This window comes from Sapajus apella, unplaced genomic scaffold (assembly GCF_009761245.1).
Source record: "Sapajus apella isolate SASKATOON/1434 unplaced genomic scaffold, GSC_monkey_1.0 scaffold73, whole genome shotgun sequence".
NCBI classification, from domain to species: Eukaryota; Metazoa; Chordata; class Mammalia; order Primates; family Cebidae; genus Sapajus; species Sapajus apella.
Window position 1 is genome coordinate 7,599,427 of NW_022437013.1, and position 4,988 is coordinate 7,604,414.

The window sequence follows — 4,988 nt, forward strand, 5'->3', positions numbered from 1 at the left end:
ACTCAGGCTTGTTTCCCCATAAGTACATTCATCCTTGTCAAATATGTGTCCCGATCTTTGGTTTGGAAAATGTGGTCCACACACAAGTGAGCTGTGCTCTGTTTTGACGCTGAATCATACTCAGCTTGTGGTCAACTCCCTCCTTCACTTGGTGTTTTTCTTGTTTATTTGTGTCAAGCCAAATTATGTTGTTAGGTTTTGTCACTAACGAACCCCTTGCACTCATCCCTGCTGAATTTCACCCGGGTTTCACAGGGCTGTCTTCCACTAACCCATCCAACTGGAAGTCCCTCTATACTATCTGCTGTGGGTTTGGCCCCCTCCCAACCTTCTTTCATTTTCAAGTCACTTCAGGCTTCAGTAAACTGACTCCACCCTCCCAAAAGTCCCATCTGGCTTCCTCCCTTCACTGCTCTGGAAATCCGACATAGGTCTCCGTGAGTGGGGGAGCAAGGGCAACCTCCCTGTGGGTGGGGGAGCCTCCCTGGGAGGGAGTGGGGAGAACAGGTAAAGGGAAGCAAAATCTGCTCCCCTAAATTGGTTGAGGGGGGAGGATCTTGATATGACTGGGAGTGTCCCCTGCCAATAGCCTTCAGCTGGAACCTCTCTTAGGCCAGCTCCAGACTTAATCTACTCCCAGGAGGGTGTCAGGGGTCCATGGACCTCTTTTTTGATCAGAGGGATCCTTAGTCCTGGGGCACCATTTGGCAGGAGGTCCTTTAACTGGGTCCTGGCCCCTGAATACACCCCATTGTCTGGGTGCTGCAGACTCCCAGGCTGGTTGCTAGGTGCAGGGCTCAAACAATGTAGTGTGACAGTTCCCCAGCCCACCTCAGGGGCCTCCCCAAGCCACAAGGGTGTGGTTTGCAGTCTGGGTACATTCTGTACCCTTACTCTGGGGGCGGGTTTGTGGTTCCAAGAGCTGTTCAGCCCAGCCCCGCCCATGCCTTTCCTCTCTAGCCACAAAAACAAGCTTGACACCAAGAGGGGAGGAATCAAGAAAAAAAAAAAGGCTGTTACTGTACAGCTCGTCCCTGAAGACTCCAAGGTAGCCCCGCCCCTTCCCCTTCCCGTGAAGGTTTCCCATGGGTGGACGGCCAACAGTGTCACTGGCTGTCTACTGCTGGTTCTTTCCTTCCCTTCCCATGCCTTCCTGAGTGGCTGCCCGAGCCACAGAACAACAACCTAGAGGAGATGCCAAGCAGTGCTCTCTAGGGAGGAGCTGCTACTGTCTTCCCTAGAGCCCCTGAAACAGGACTTTTCTTTCTCTGCTAGCACTAGGCATCTCCACATTCCTCTGGCCATTGCTCTGACTGCTAGGTTCTCGGGCCTCTGCACCTTGGTTGTTATTATTAGCATCATTAGCTCAGCCACCACTGACTGAGGGCCTGTATGGCCTGGGTGCTTCCACCCTTTCCCCATTTAATCATCGCAACCACTTCATGACGTAATCCTAGGTGATGCTTAGCTCACACTCACTGTTGCAAGTGCTTTGCATATCTCATTTAATCCTCACAACAATTTTGAGATGGGTCCCTGTACTGTTATTAACCACATTTTACAGCCAAGGAAACTGAGGCACAGAGCGGTTAAATACTGTGCCCAAGGTCATACACTACTAAGTGAGAGAATCAGGATTTGAACCCAAGTCTGCTACACTTGAATCCCTGATCTTTCTGCTGGACTGGACTGCATCCATTTCCCCCAGGGTAATCCTGAAAAGTGAACACCTCCTGTCTTTTCACTGGAGAACAGGCTAGCTAACTTGGACTGCAGAGGAGAGGACAGCTCCCTGGAGAATCTGGGAGAGGGAATAATGACCTTTGCCCAGTTGCAGGGATTCCCCAGGACTCCCTGGGAGTCAGGACACACCCAGTTGCTTCTGCTGGGTTGGCCTTCTGTCTGCTCTGGAGTGGGGTGGGGTAAACTCACCGTCCCAGAGCTCTCTTGCACCCTCTTCAGGCAATAAGCTCTCACTGCTGTTCCTGTTCTGGTGACCAATTTTCTACCATCTGAGGCTCTATTTTCAGAGCTCAGTGCCCACCACCAATCTCTGGGCTGCAAGCTCAGTGGACCAGGCTGCTGCACAGGCTGCTTTGTTTTTGTCTTGGTGGTGTTTTAAAATTGTTTACCATTTGAATCATTTTTAAGTGCATAAACGGCATTAAGTACATTCACATTATTCTGTAACAATTACCACTCTCCACCTCCAGAACTCTTCACGTTGCAAAACTCTGTACCCATTAAATAATAATCTCCCCCGACAAACCTGCCCCCAGAGTCAGGTGCAGAATATACTCTTCTTTCCCTCCCCCTAACCCGTAGTAACCACCATTGTATGCTCTGTCTCTATGATTTTGACTATTCTAAGTCCCTCATATAAGTGGAATCATACAATATTTGTCCTTCTGTGTCTGGCTTATTCAGCTAGCATAATCTTCATGTTGTAGCATGTGCCAGAGTTTCATTCCCTTTAAGGCTTAAGCTGGTCCCAGGAAGGTGTCAGGGGTCAGTGGACCTCTTCTGGAGGGGTGTCAGGGGTGTATGGATACTGTACCATCTACTGTATGGATGTACCACATTTTGTTTAATCCCTTCTTCCATTGACAGACACTTGGGTTGTTTCCGCCTTTGGACTATCGTGAGGAATGCTGCTGTAAACATTGGTGTACAACAAGTATCTGTTTGAGTCCCTGCTTTTTTTGTTTTGTTTTTAGACAGAGTCTCGCTCTGTCACCAGGCTGGAGTGCAGTGGCGTGATCTTGAACCCAGCCTCCTGGGTTCAAGCAATTCTTCTGCCTCAGCCTCCTGAGTAGCTGGGATTACAGGCACCCAGCTACTCAGGAGGCTAATGTCACCAAGCCCAGCTAATTTTGTATTTTTAGTAGAGAAAGGGTTTCACCATATTGGCCAGGCTGGTTTCAAGCTCCTGATCTCATGATCTGCCTGCCTCAGCCTCCCAAAGTGCTGGGATTGCAGGTGTCAGCCACCACACCCGGCCCCTGCTTTCAATTCTTTGGGGTATATACCTAGGAGTGGATGTTGGGGCCGTTTGCCCGTTCCCTCAGGCAGCCTAGCGGCCTGGCCCCCATCAGAAGATAGCTGCCTTCCCAGCTTTCTGCGGCGACTCTGCTTCATCTCAGTGCACACAACAGCACCTCTAGGAAAAGGACCTCCTTTCATCCCACCCTGCCCCCTGCCCCTGTCACCAATGAATCCCAGCACCAACTGACTGGTGAGCCTCCCTGGGCTTCATTTTCTATTTCTCTACCCAGTGTACTTATGGTCACATTCTCCCCCTTTGAAGACCATGTCAGTCTTTGTTGCCCTCTTGTTAGCTCCCCAAGGGCGAGGACCACAACTGCAATGGACTTTTAAAACTGGGAGACAGGGCCAGGCGCGGTGGCTCACACCTGTAATGCTAGCAATTTGAGCGGATCACCTGAAGTCAGGAGTTTGAGACCAGCCTGGCCAACATGGTGAAACCCCATCTCTACTAAAAATACAAAAAATTAGCTGAGTGTGGTGGTGCATGCCTGTAGTCCAAGCTATTCTGGTGGCTGAGGAAGGAGAATCACTTGAACTCGGGAGGCGGAGACTATAGTGATCCCAGATCATGCCACTACACTCCAACCTGAGCAACAGAGCGAGACCCTGTCTCAAACAATTAAAAAAATAAAAGTAAAATGCCTAAATAAGTGGGAGCTGTTATTTGTTAAGTCCTCTTTCCCTTGCTGCCTCTTCAACAAGAACATGATAGTGGGAGCCACCTCAGCATGTTTTCCAGGGAGGATTCCTGATGAATTTGCAGACTTCCCTCCCACCACCCCCTATCCCCCCATCCCCCCACCCCCCATACCCATGTTGATAGTCTTCTTGGGTCAGTGCCCCTCCACCTGTGTGAAATACTTTTATGAAGTTAGTGTAATCAATATAAAATATGTTTGTTTTCTTCACTCTGCAGCTCCACACACTGCAGCCTTCGCCATCCGGTGCTCATGGAGGTCCTGTTGTGCTCCCACTCAGGCCAAATATGGTTCAAGAAGGCTGCCAACACCACCTGGCTTTGAGAAACCTCTCTTCCCCTTCAGGAACTTGCTGCAGAGGTTTATTGTTTATGCCTTCCAGGGTGGGAAAGCAGCAGCCAGGCTCAGTGTACAGGTATTTCATTCTTATCAGTAAAGACAGCCCTATCTAGTTTGTTTTGTTGGTTAAAGTACCATATTAATAGCTTCTATTAATAGGGTCTAGTCCATCACTTCAGCCTACTGGGCCATTCTCCAAACGTTGATTGGGCACCTGTTACAAACCAAGCACTGTGGTATCTAGAGATAAACAAAATAAGATGGCTGTCCTCGAGGCACCCTGGCCAAAATAATGCAGTGCTCTGAGTACTCTGAGTCTGAAGAAGCCTCCCACTTGCTGGGTGCAGTGGCTCACACCTGTAATCCCAGCACTTTGGGAGGCTGAGGTGGGGGGTGGATCACCTGAGGTCAGGAGTTCCTGACTTGCCTGGCCAACATGGTGAAACCCCGTCTCTACTAAAAATACAAAAATTAGGCCAGGTGTGGTGGCTCCCATCTGTAATCTCAGCACTTTGGGAGGCCGAGATAGGTGGATCACCTGAGGTCAGGAATTCATGACCAGCCTGGGCAACATGGTGAAATCCCGTCTGTACTAAAATATAAAAATTAGCTGGGTGTGGTGGTGGGTGCCTGCAATCCCAGCTACTTGGGAGGCGAGGCAGGAGAATCGCTTGAACCTGGGAGGCAGAGGTTGTAATGAGCAGAGATCGCTCCATTGTGCTCCAGCCTGGGTGACAAGAACAAAACTCCATCTAAAAAAAAAAAAAAAAAAGGAAGAGGCCTCCCACCTGCCACCAAGTCTTCCAAGAGGAGTCAGAGAACACTGCTTCCCAGAGACAGTGCTGACTTTTGTATTGACTCTTGAAAGGGTAGTTTGTCAGACCAACACCTGGCAGGGAGGAC